Source organism: Rhinoraja longicauda, unplaced genomic scaffold, assembly GCF_053455715.1.
Source record: "Rhinoraja longicauda isolate Sanriku21f unplaced genomic scaffold, sRhiLon1.1 Scf001041, whole genome shotgun sequence".
NCBI classification, from domain to species: domain Eukaryota; kingdom Metazoa; phylum Chordata; class Chondrichthyes; order Rajiformes; family Arhynchobatidae; genus Rhinoraja; species Rhinoraja longicauda.
The window spans coordinates 24553-38546 of NW_027602257.1; positions in this window are offsets into that span (position 1 = coordinate 24553).

Sequence of the window (13994 nt, forward strand, 5' to 3'; positions counted from 1 at the left end):
ATTTGCAGATGATACAAAGCAGGGTGGTAGTGTGAGCTGTGAGGAAGATGCTACGAGGTTGCAGGGTGACTTGGACAGGTTGTATGAGTGGGCGGATGCATGGCAGATGCAGTTTAATGTGGATAAGTGTGAGGTTATCCACTTTGGTGGTAAGAATAAGAAGGCAGATTATTATCTGAATGATGTCAAGTTAGGAAAAGGGGACGTACAACGAGATCTTGGTGTCCGAGTGCATCAGTCACTGAAAGGAAGCATGCAGGTACAGCAGGCAGTGAAGAAAGCCAATAGAATGTTGGCCTTCATAACAAGAGGAGTTGAGTATAGGAGCAAAGAGGTCCTTCTGCAGTTGTATCGGGCCCTAGTGAGACTGCACCTGGAGTACTGTGTGCAGTTTTGGTCTCCAAATTTGAGGAAGGATATTCTTGCTATTGAGAGGGTGCAGCGTAGGTTTACTAGGTTAATTCCCGGGAATGGCGGGACTGTCGTATGTTGAAAGACTGGAGCGGCTTGGCTTGTATACACTGGAATTTAGAAGAATAAGAGGGGATCTTATCGAAACATATAAGATTATTAAGGGGTTACACATATTAGAGGCAGATGAAAGAATGGGTTGAATGGTACCTGCCCATCCACCTATTTTCGTATCATCTGCAAACTTTGCCACAATGCCTTTAATCCCCTCGTTCAAATCATTAATGTGCACGAGAAGAATAGTGGCCAAATACCGACTCTTGCGGAACCCCACTTCTCCCTGGCAGCCACCCACTAAAAGTCCACCTTATTGCCATTCTTGGGCTTCTGCCATCCAGCCAACCTGCTATCCAAGCTAGTATCTGCCCTTTGATACCGTGGACTTCATCTCAGCAGCCTAACGTGTGGCACCTTATCAAAGACTTGCTTTACCTTGGTCATTCCTTCTTCTCCCTGCTTCCATCAGACAGAAGATACAGAAACTTGAAAGCACACACCACCAGACTCAGGAACTGCTTCCCCTCTGTTATCAGACTCCTGAATTGTCCTTCCACAAACTAGGGTACTGTCCAATTCATCTATGGAACTGGTGCGCTACAATGCTGAAAACTATATTCTGCACCCTTTGCTCTAACTGTTGTTGAGTTTGTCTCGATTGCATTTATGGAGAGCATCATCTGAGCCAATTGGATCGCATGGTGTTCACAGTACCTTGGTACACGTGAACACGAATCAACCCAAAACTTTGCTCAGTGGACAGGTTGCGCTGACTCTGGCCTGGCCCCGGCCCGTCAGCTCTCCGAGTGGAACCCGAGCCCGGGCCGGCGCGCGTCACTGAGCCGGGGAGCCGGCCGCCCGCCCGACGTCACAGGAGAGCCGGCCGGCCGCCCGACGTCACTGCTGTCGGGCCGGGGGTCCGGTTGACGTCACAGAGCTGGAGCTGGGCAACCGGCCGACGTCATTGCTAGGCTCGGGCTCGGGTCGGGGAACCCAGAGTGGAATGCAGGCCCGGGCCGACGTCAGCGGGCTGGAGCTGCGCGGCCCCAAGGTGGGGGAGTAAACATAAGCTCTGCCTCCTCGATGCTCGTCCGCTCCCGCTTAGCCCGTCTCTTTGCAAAATGCCAGAGGGTGGACCTGGCCGCCAGCAGAGCACCGAGGCGCTTTTCCAACCCGTGGCTGCTGGGGGACATCTGGAGAACGTGGCCGGGTTGTACGTGTTCCATTGCACTCGTAGCTCCCGGCTGCTGCAGTTTGCACCTGACTCCCGGACGCTCTGCAATAAATTCACCCGATTTAGAAGGTGAAAGGTCAGCACACTTGGAACCCGCAGCCAAACGTTGTGGTGAAAACTTAGAGTCTGAGGGTGCATTACCTCAACGTGTCACAACAACGGAATCCCTCAGTAAATGCAAGTGTTTCAAATCCACGAAATATTTAGAAAGTACCATTCATTTTGATTATTTCAACTTTTTAGGACATAATTCTGTTCTGCTTCGAAGGGGGTTTTTAACACTTGTTTTTAAACTGCGTGAAATAAAGGTTGTGTGCTCTGCAACAGGCTTGCCTTCACTTAACTTTGGGAGCACCATGGAAGCAGTGCGAGCAGAGACTTTGGAAGAAAATAACTGTAGCATGAACATGGAATGCAATCAACAAAATATTGAGAAACTTTTGTCAGTGATAACACCTTACTCTGATATCGCCTGCGAAAAGGATTCGGCAACTAACACGGAAAGCTTATCGAATGAAAATACTGCAGAGAGTCTGGGAAATGGTGAGAACCGCACAGAGTACATTTCTTCAAATATATAAATATATATCATCGGTTGTTCCGAACATGGATGTATTTTAAAAAATATATATATTTTATTATCTTAGAATATCACGTGCTGAGACACGTCATTATACTTTATCTTAGTAAAAGAACTGTTGTAAAACGGTCTGCCCCTTTAAATTCAGAATATATAATACCCAAAAGTTTGTGTAAATGTCACATAATCTATCATGTAATTCCTGATGAGTCTGTTGTTGTACAAGGTAAAAGATCTAATATATCATACGGACCTTTTTTATTGTGACTTTCTGTTAAATAGTGATCTTGATTGATTTTAAAGTTTTGGGGTTTTTTTCTAAAAAACAGACATAATGACATTTTCCTTCCCACAAATCTTACTTCAAATACTTCACCCATGAATGTTTACTGCTGAAAATTCCAGTGTAAATATGTATTTTGGCAGCCATTCTCTATTGTGAAAAATTTCATTCCTATTGTTGTATTGTTCTACAATCCAAACTGCCTCTTGAAAAATATGCCTGACTTTAATAACTTTTGTAGTAATTGATACATATTTTCTTAATAATATACTCACCTGTTGAATGTGCCATTTTAACGTGCGCATTGACATTTTTACTGAAAGATCTCTGGGTCATTGTTTTTACCCAGAACAATTACATCAATAGCTAAAAAATATTCCTGGAATCTGAAGCATAAACCCCTGCATTTACTGAAAATTCTAAATTAAAAACCAAAATGCTGGAAATGATCAGCGTGTGAGGCAACATCAAAGGAGAGTGAAACAGTGAAGCTTTCAACCCAAAATGTTAACTGTTTCTCCATCAGCAGATGCTGCCTGATCTGCTAAGTATTTCCAGCATGCAGTTTAAAAAAAAATGTGAATGAATGGGTGAAAACGTGGCAAATGGAGTGCACTGTGGAAATGTGAGGTTTTACACTTCAGTATGGGAGTCTAATGAAAGTCTATTACTTACAGTGCTAAGTGTTCTTGTGCATAATAGGCACATGATAGTAGGCAGGTGCTATGTGATTATGAAGACCAATGGCATTTTGCCCTTTATTGCAAGAAAGTTGGAATGTAGAAATAGGGAAATTATTGTTAGAATTTTACTGGATACCTGTGAAGCCACACCTGGAATAATGTGCAGAGTTTTCGATCCCCTAATTTAAGAAAGGATATATTGGCATTTGTCCAAAAGAAACCTGTTAGACCAATGAGAGGGTTGTCTTATCACTTACCAAAAAAATTGTGTACATATTCTTTGCAGTTTAAAAGATGACTTTATGAAATATTTAATATCCCTGAGCGCATGGCTGTTATGACTATGATATTTCTGGCATTCTGAAGTTGAGGGGAGAAAGAAAAATTACCCCTGGAGACGCGAAGTTAGATGTTTACACAGAGGGAGAATCTTGAAAGATGTCACATAGTTATAATACTAGTGGGTGTTATTTAAAATCTGGGTATTGGTTTATTATTGTAATGTGCACAAGATAAAGTGAAACACTTTGTTTTTGTTTGCTGCTACCCAATCAATTCCGATAATACTGTACATGAATACAATCAAGTCACACTTACATCATCTAAAGTGAAGAGGAAACTACCAAAGTGCAATATAATTCTTCTGTATTGTAGTGTATCAGTTCCAAAAAAAATGCCCAAAGTCTGTAAAGAGGTAGGTTGGAAGATTGGGACTTTACCCTAGCATATGGAAGGAGTTTCAGAAGTCTGATAATAAAGAAGAAGAAACAATTCTTGAGTTGTACGTGTTTTCAAGCTTTTATCTCTTCTGCCCGATGAGATCGGGGAGAAGAGAGAATGACCGGGGTGAAAAGGGTGTTTGATTATGTTGGCTACTTTCCTGAGGATGGATGAAGTGAACATCGTGTCAACGGTAGGGCGTCTGATCTATATGTTGGACTGGGTTATATTTATATATGAACATCTTACAAAGGGTGGTAAATATCTGTGTGGAGGTTAGATCATTTGCAGTATTTAAAGATGAAGTAGGTATGTTTTTTGAAAGACTGGGACATTGAAGGCTATAGGGAAGTGGAGAGGGGGTACACCATTTATGATCCCATTAAATGGTGGCACAGTCTTGAGGGGATGAATGGATTACTGCTCCTAGTTTCTTGTGTTCGTATATCGCATCTCAAGTAGCCAACTGATATAAAGGCTTCTGCAAAAAAAGTGCTTTTGTAGCAGTAGGTCAGGCAGCATCTCTGGAGAACTTAAATAGCTGACCCTTCATGTGGGGTCCCTTTAAACTGATGGGGATGGGGGGAGATAAAAAAGCTGGAAGAGAGGAGGAGTGTAACAAAGCTTGGCAGATGATAGGTTGATACAAATGGGGGGAGGGGGTTGGAGAAGATAGTTGGACAAAGGCAAGAGATGAAAAAGCAGTCACCCATTCCTTCTCTCCAGAGTTTCTGCCTGTCCTGAATTACTCAAGCATTTTGTGTCAATCTTCTGTTTAAACCAGCATCTGCAGTTCCTTCCCACACAAAAGAATGGAGAAACAAGGAATTGCAGATGCTGGTTTACAAAAATAGAAACAAGTTGCTGGCATAACTCAGTGGGTCAGGCAGCATCACTGGACAACATGGATAGGTGATGTTTTGGGTCTGGGCCCCTCTTCAGACTTTTCGTCCCCTGCAATCATTCTGAATGTAATAGATGGTGATGCAGTGCCTGTTAAACAACAAAAGCAATCCGCTATGCATGGGGCAAATAAGATAAGACTCCACTTTGTCTAGCTCGGGAAGACAGTTTGAAAGAAACATACGTCATCATCCACAACAATAGTGGAACTGAGAACATGCAGCCAGACTGGGCCAAAAGATTTTGTGCATTTACCTGATCTATTCCTCTCATGAATTTGTGCACCTCTGTAAGATTACCCCTCATCCCTCTCAGCTCAAGTCCTAGCCTGCTCAACCTCTCTATAGGTCAGGCCCTCGAGTGCTGGTGACATACACGTAAATCTTCTCTGCACCCTTTCCAGTTTGACAACATCTTTCCTGTAACATGGTGACCAAAACTGATCACAATTCTCCAAATGTGGCTTCACCAACATCTTATATATTCATAACATGACCTCCCAACTTCTATACTCAATGTTCTTGACAGGTGAAGGCCAATGTGCCGAAAGCCTTTTTGACCACCTATTTACCTGTGACACCACTTTCGAGGAACTATGTACCTGCACTCTAAGATCCCTCTGTTTCACAACAATCCCAGAGTACTACCATTTCTGGTTATGAAAGACACAACATGCTGGGGTAACTCAGTGGGTCAGGCTGCATCTATGGAGAGCATGGATAAGCAATGTTTCAGGTTGGGACTCTTCAGACGAGCATGTAAACCAGTATCTACAGTTCCTTGTATCTGCTCTTATCTTGTCGATTTTCAACCCATGAGCAATCCCTCTCAGTCATTAAAGTAAATTATGTTGTCATTGACAATGCTAAAAACCTAGTCACCAGAACTCAGTTTGGGTTCCATCAGGGGCATGTTCTACCGAGACAAATTTCCAAGGTGAAGTGAAAGAGCCTTGTAAGGGCATATTTAACCAGGTTTTGTATCAAGGAGTTCTTGTTAAATTGAAACCAATCCAAATTAAGAAAATAACATTCTACTAACTAACATTCTACTAATACACAGAGCAAAATAAAGTGATTGTCAATGTTAGGAGACAAATCATCTCCTCCATTGGACATTGTTGCAGGACTTCCACAAGGCATCTTTAGCTGCTTTGTCAATGCCAATATTAATTCAGAGTGGAAGAAGATCTGTGATAATTGGACTATGTCTGTTCCATTCATTCTGTGCAAGCAGCAAGAGCTGAACAACAATCAGGCATGACACAAAGTGCTGGAGTAACTTAAAGGGTTAGGTAGCATCTCTGGAGAAAAATGATGGGTGATGTTTTGGGTCGGGACCCTTTTTCAGACCGTTGGTATAAACCAGCATCTGCAATTCTGTTTCCAACATTCAGGCATGGGCCAATTAGTAAATAATGTTCAGATCACACAAGTGCCAAACAATCAGCTTCATTGTCATCACTGAATTAATTATCACTGCTAAATCCTCACTTGTAGGCACCTGGGCATTCCACTTGTCTAAGTTTCCCGTTATCATAAACCATTCTGATTTGGAAATGCATTGTTGGTGGGTCAAAATCCTGGAACTTCTTACGTAACATCATCGTGGTAGACCTTCGCCTATGGAATACAGCAGTGCGAGAGGCTGGTTCACTGCCATTCTCACAAAGGCAGTTAGAAGACAATAAACACTGGCCTTACTAATTATGCTTCCTATGGTATAACAATAAAATATCATGACCAGGTTATGATGGAAAGTTAGACACAAAATACTAGAGAGGGGTTCTGTAGAAGGGTTCTGACCCGAAACGTTACCTATGCCTTTTCTCCAGAAATGCTGCCTGACCCGCTGAGTTGCTCCAGCATTCTGTGTCTATCTTTGGTATAAACCATCATCTGCAGTTCCTTCCTAGTCAAGTCAAGTCAAGTCAAATTTATTTGTCACATACACATACACGATGTGCAGTGAAATGAAAGTGGCAATGCCTGCGGATTGTGCACAAAAAAGAATGACAGTTACAGCATATAACTAAAGTTATGGCAAGTTTTCTTTTTGAAAAGTTGGCTTGAAGCAACTTGATAAATTTCAATTTACTGAACCAGTTCTTTATTCCATGTTTTAATTTCATTATTTGAAATGTCCTCATTGTTTTGGTAGGATTCAATCTGGTATCTCTGGATCAAAGGTTCAGGCCTTGAGACGCCAGTCCAGTAAATTACCTGCAATGTTGCTGTATCCTGTATTCTTCCCAAATGTTTTAAACTGCCCGAATCAAAATTATCATCAATGCTCTGGTTAACTGTGTGGTACACTTCCCTGGCTCAATTTTAAGCACTTCATCAAATAGTATTTTTGATCATTCCATTTCAACCTAACCTGTTCTGTTATTATAAGAACATCTCCATCAGTGTCTTCTGAGCAATTCAATTATTATGCCAACATTCTCTTGGCACCTTGAATTTCAGCTCATCCGAGTTCTTCTGTTCATGCCCTATCTTGTTTATCCATAAGCCACTAATCTGCTGTTGTAAACATTTACAGTTCTCATTCGCAAGTGAACGGACGGACGCAGGGTTGCATTGTTATTATTTTAATTAGGAATTGATTTAAACTCTGCAGACGTATTTGCTGCAGCCAGGCAGTAATCAAGGGAGCTTGATAAATACACGGAAGCTGCTAGAAGGAATTAGTTCAGTGCGATTGTTTTTTTTCCTCTGAAAGGTTGTAACTATGCCATATGGCAAAAGCAAGACTTAGGATGTGTTCAGATCTAAGCAGGATTTCTGTGGCTATTTGGGCAAGCGAAGGAGCATAAATTTGGTTCTCGGCTGATAGACATAGTGGCCCAAAATGTTTAGGGCTAAATGGTAACAGACAGATGTTTATGCAAAAGATAATTGCTATGAATTTTGAGTAGCACGATTGTTGTGTTGCCTTGTGGAAGCCAAAGCCAGGTAAAAGATTCTGAACTGAATGACAGATATTTCACATACGTAATTCAGTAGTGGCAGGATAAGTAGATAATCATATGGAATATTGTTTGTGGGAGCTTGCTGTATACAAATTGTTGTTGTGTTTCCTACATTACAAAAGTGACCACATTTTCAAAGTATATCATCTGTAAAGCACTTCCAAATTGAGGTCACATGTACAAGTTCTTCATTTCATTTTTAAAATTATTAATCAGAGATTAAGCCAGCCTGTAGTGGAATCACTCTGCAGTGTACAATCCTCTGTGCCACATGTCTTCCAGTCCGCTGTTGCTACTCGTCATGCATGACTCGCATGGAGGAGGAGTGTAATAGTACATTTCCTGGACCATTGCCAGTTGTCTGTGTGCTTCTTGGTGCGACTCTTTTAACCTTTATTAAACTGCAGCAAATACTAACTGCTGGTAACCACACAATGTTTAATACCCAGGACTGACCTAGCAAATAAAAAGACCATGGGATTCCAAACAAATGCTCAAGCAAATAAAATCTGGTTAAGTGATTATTAGTAAACAGTCCTATCTGGGCATCTGTCACATTTTATCAATCAGGGTTACAAGCAAAACAAAGAGATGTCACATGAATTATGGCTTAAAGCTTTATCCATTGAAGACAAAAGCAAATTAAATGAGTACACACTGTTATTTCCTAAATGATGGCTGGGGAGTTTAAAATAGTAGCTTGAGTATGATGCAATTGGCATAGGGCAAAACATCCTGGTTACCTATGGCGAGATTCGTCACTTGATTTATTGTATTCAAAAATATATTACTTCTAGTTTTTAATGTAAGATGGAATTTTAAGGGCAACTACTTAAGTACTCTGCTGCCTGTTTTTGGAAAGGAATGTGGCACTGATGAATTATGATCTTGAAAATCACAAAATTCCAAGATAAATCACAGTATTGATTTTCCAACTTTTTATAGAGTCTTGTCATATATCATAGATACATAGAAACATAGACAATAGGTGCAGGAGTAGGCCATTAGGCCCTTCGAGCCAGCACCACCATTCAATGTGATCATGGCTGATCATCCACAATCAGTACCCCATTCCTCCCTTCTCCCCATTCCCCTTGATTCCGCTAGCCCTAAGAGCTCTATCTAACTCTCTTTTGAATGCATCCAGTGAATCGGCCTCCACTGCCTTCTGAGGCAGAGAATTCCACAAATTCACAACTGTCTGTGCAAAAAAGCTTATCCGCACCTCAGTTCTAAATGGCCTACCCCTTATTCTTAAACTGTGGCCCCTGGTTCTGGACTCCTCCAACATCAGGAACATGTTTCCAGCATCTACCCTGTCCAATCCCTTAATAATTTTATATGTTTCCAAAAGATCCTCATTTATCCTTTTAAATTCCAGTGAATACAAGCCCAGTTACTCCATTCTTTCTTCAAATGACAGTGCTGCCATCCCAGGAAAAAACTTGGTGAACCTACGCTGCACTCCCTCAATAGCAAGAATGTCCTTCCTCAAATTAGGAGACCAAAACTGCAGACAATACTCCAGGTGTGGTCTCACTAGGGCCCTGTTCAACTGCAGAAGGACCTCTTTGCTCCTATACTCAACTCCTCTCGTTATGAAGGCCAACATGCCATTAGCTTTCTTCACTGCATGTTGTACCTGTATGCTTACTTTCAGTGACTGATGTACAAGGACACCCAGGTCTCATTGTACTTCCCCTTTTCCTAACCTGACACGGCGGCACGGTAGCGCAGCGGTAGAGTTGCTGCTTTACAGCGAATGCAGCGCCGGAGACTCAGGTTCGATCCTGACTACGGGTGCTGCACTGTAAGGAGTTTGTACGTTCTCCCCGTGACCTGCGTGGGTTTTCTCCGAGATCTTCGGTTTCCTCCCACACTCCAAAGATGTACAGGTATGTAGGTTAATTGGCTGGGTAAATGTAAAAATTGTCCCTAGTGGGTGTAGGATAGTGTTAATGTACGGGGATCACTGGGCGGCACGGACTTGGAGGGCCGAAAAGGCCTGTTTCCGGCTGTAGATATATGATATGATATGACACCATTCAGATAATAATCTGCCTTCCCGTTCTTGCCTCCAAAGTGGATTACCTCACATTTATCCATATTATACTGCATCTGCCTGCTCACACAACCTGTCCAAGTCACTCTGCATTCTCATAGCATCCTCTTCACAGTTCACACTGCCACCCAGCTTTAAATTATCTGCAAATTTGCTAATGTTACTTTTAATTCCTTCACCTAAATCATTAATGTATATTGTAAATAGCTGCGGTCCCAGCACCAAGCCTTGCGGTACCCCACTAGTCACTGCCTGCCATTGTGAAAGGGACCCGTTAATCCCTACTCTTTGTTTCCTGTCTGCCAATCAATTTTCTATCCATGTCAATACCCTACCCCCAATACCATGTGCTCTAATTTTGCCCACTAATCTCCTGTGTGGAACCTTATCAAAGGTTTTCTGAAAGTCCAGGTACACTACATCCACTGGCTCTTCGTTTTACTTGTTACATCCTCAGAAAATTCCAGAGGTTTTGTCAAGCATGATTTCCTCTTTGTAAATCCATGCTAACTTGGGCCGATCCTGTTACTGCTATCCAAATGCGCCGCTATTACATCTTTGATAATCGACTCCAGCATCTTTCCCACCACTGATGTCAGGCTACCTGGTCTATAATTCCCCATTTTCTCTCTTACTCCTTTCTTGAAAAGTGGGATAACATTAGCTACCCTTCAATCCCCAGGAACTGATCCAGAATCTATAGAAGTATAAGAAAATAACTGCAGATGCTGGTACAAATCAAAGGTATTTATTCACAAAATGCTGGAGTAACTCAGCAGGTCAGGCAGCATCTCGGGAGAGAAGGAATGGGTGACGTTTCGGGTCGAGACCCTTTTTCAGACTGATGTCAGGGGGGCGGGACAAAGGAAGGATATAGGTGGAGACAGGAAGATAGAGGGAGATCTGGGAAGGAGGAGGGGAAGAGAGGGACAGAGGAACTATCTAAAGTTGGAGAAGTCGATGTTCATACCACTGGGCTGCAAGCTGCCCAGGTGAAATATGAGGTGCTGTTCCTCCAACTTCCGGTGGGCCTCACTATGGCACTGGAGGAGGCCCATGACAGAAAGGTGAGACTGGGATTGGGAGGGGGAGTTGAAGTGCTCGGCCACCGGGAGATCAGTTTGGTCAATGTGGACCGAGCGCAGGTGTTGAGCGAAGCGATCGCCGAGCCTGCGCTTGGTTTCGCCGATGTAAATAAGTTGACATCTAGAGCAGCGGATGCAATAGATGAGGTTGGAGGAGGTGCAGGTAAACCTTTGTCTCACCTGGAAAGACTGTTTGGGTCCTTGGATGGAGTTGAGGGGGGAGATAAAGGGACCGGTGTTGCATCTCGTGCGGTTGCAGGGGAAAGTGCCCGGGGATGGGGTGGTTTGGGTAGGAAGGGACGAGTGGACCAGGGAGTTACGGAGGGAACGGTCCCTGCGGAATGCAGAGAGGGGAGGGGATGGGAAGATATGGCCAGTGGTGGGGTCCCGTTGTAGGTGACAGAAATGTTGGCGGATGATTTGTTGGATCCGCTGGCTGGTGGGGTGGAAGGTGAGCATGAGGGGGATTCTGTCCTTGTTGCGAGTGGGGGGAGGGGAGCAAGAGCGGAGCTGCGGAATACAGAATCTATAGAACATTGGAAAATGATTACCAATGCGTCCACGATTTCTAGAGCCACCTCCTTGAGTACCCTGGGGTGGAGACCATCCCAGGGGATTTATCAGCCTTCAGTCCCATCAGTCTACCAACACAATTTCCTGATTAATGTGAATTTCCTTCAGTTCCTCCGTCACCTAGACTTTCGAAAAGCTCCCCCTCCCCTCCACCCACTCTATTTTTGTAGACTTTTGAAAAGCTCCCCCTCCCTTCCCCCCACTCACCATCAACAACACCACAGTCACATCTGTGGAGTCATTTAAGTTCCTTGGAACCATCATCTCCAGGGACCTTAAATGGGGGGCCACCATCGACTCCACAGTCAAAAAGGCCCAATAGAGGATGTACTTCCTGCGGCAACTGAGGAAACACAATCTGCCACAAGCAATGATGGTCCAATTCTATACTGCTAACATTGAGTCCATCCTCACCTTCTGCATCATGGTCTGGTTTGGCTCAGCCACCAAGCACGACATCCGGAAGCTGCAATGGATTGTTCGATCAGCTGAGAAGGTTGTTGGCTGCAAACTTCTCCCCATTGACAAATTGTACACTGCAAGGGCCAGGAAGTGAGCGGGCAAGATCATCTCTGACCCCTCTCACCCTGGCCACAACATCTTTGAAGCACTTCCACCTGGAAGGCGACCCCGGACTGTCAAAGCAGCCACAGCCAGACATAAAAACAGCTTTTATTCCACGAGTAGTAGTTCTACTCAATAACCAAAGTCTGTTGTCTCTTTTTAGCTCCGGTTTATTTTCACCCACATGTTTAGACCATAATGTTGTATCGTTATTGTTTTGATATGGTTATGCTTTATTCTTAATTGTTAACTGTTTGTTTGTGTTGTCATTTGTGAGTCGAGCACCAAGGCACATTCCTTGTATATGCACATACTTGGCCAATAAACTTATTCATTCATTCACCTAGGTCCTCTGTCCCTCGTTCATCTGGGAGAACGTTTGTGTCTTCCTTAGTGAAGACAGAACCAAAGTACCTGTTCAACCTGTCTGCCATTTCCTTGTTCCCCATAATAAATTCACCTGTTTGTGTCTTCAAGGGACCCACATTTGTTTTAACTATTTTTTTTTCTCTTCACATACTTAAAGAAGCTTTTACTATCCTCCTTCATATTCTTGGCTAGCTTACCTTCATATTTCATCTTTTCTACCCGTATTGCTTTTTAAGTTACCCTCTACTGATCTTTAAACTTTCCCAATCCTTTGGCTTCCTGCTCATCTTTACTATGCGAGTAGTAGCTCTGTTCAATAACCAAAAGTCTGTAGTCTCTTTTTGCTCTGGTTTATTTCACTCACATGTTTAAACTGTAATGTTGTATTCTTAATGTTTTAATGTTTTATGCTTTATTCTTAATTGTTGCTGCATGTTCGTGTTGTTATTTGCGAGCGGAGCACCAAGGCACATTCCTTGTATGGGTACATACTTGGCCAATAAACTTATTCATTCATTCATTCATTCATTCATTCATTCATTCATTCATTCATTCATTCATTCATTCATTCTCTTTTATTTTTATACTGTCCTTGACTTCCCTTGTCAGCCATGGTCGCCTCTTACTCCCCTTAGAATCTTTCTTCCTTTTTGGAATGAAATGATCCTGCATCTTCTGGATTATTCCCAGAAACACTTGCCATTGCTGTTCCACCATCATCCCTGCTAGGGTCCCTTTCCAGTCAACTTTGGCCAGCTCCTCCCTCATGCCAACATAGTCCCATCTGTTCAACTACAATACTGACACTTACAATTTTACCTTCTCCCTCTCAAATTGCAGAAAACTTATCATGTTATGGTCACTACCTACACTAATGGTTCCTTTACCTTGAGTTCCTTTATCAAAGAATTTCCTTGAGTTCATTACACACTAAATCCAGACTTGCCTTCTCCCTGGTTGGCTCCGGCATAAGCTGCTCTAAGAATCCATCCCGGAGGCACTCTACAAATTCCCTTTCTTGGGGTCCAGTACCAACCTGATTTTTCCAGTCTACCTGCATGTTAAAATCTCCCATAACCACCATAGCATTACCTTTGTTACATGCTAATTTTAACTCCTGATGGACTTGCACCCTCTCTCCAGGCTACTGTTTGGCGGCCTGTAGATAACTCCCATTAGGGTCTTTTTACCCTAACAATTTCTCAGTTCTATCCACAATGACTCTACATCTTCTGATTCTGTGTCACCCCTCGCAAGGGACTGAATTTCATTCCTTCCCAATAGAGCCATCCCACCCCCTCTGCCCACCTGTCTGTCATTTTGATAGGACGTATACCCCTGAAAATTCAGTTCCCAGCTCTGATCATCTTGCGGCTACGTTTCTATGATTCCCACAACATCATACTTACCAATTTCTAACTGAGCCTCAAGCTCATCCACTTTATTTCTTATACTTTACTTTGATATGGGATGCACTTCATGTGTGATATTTCTCA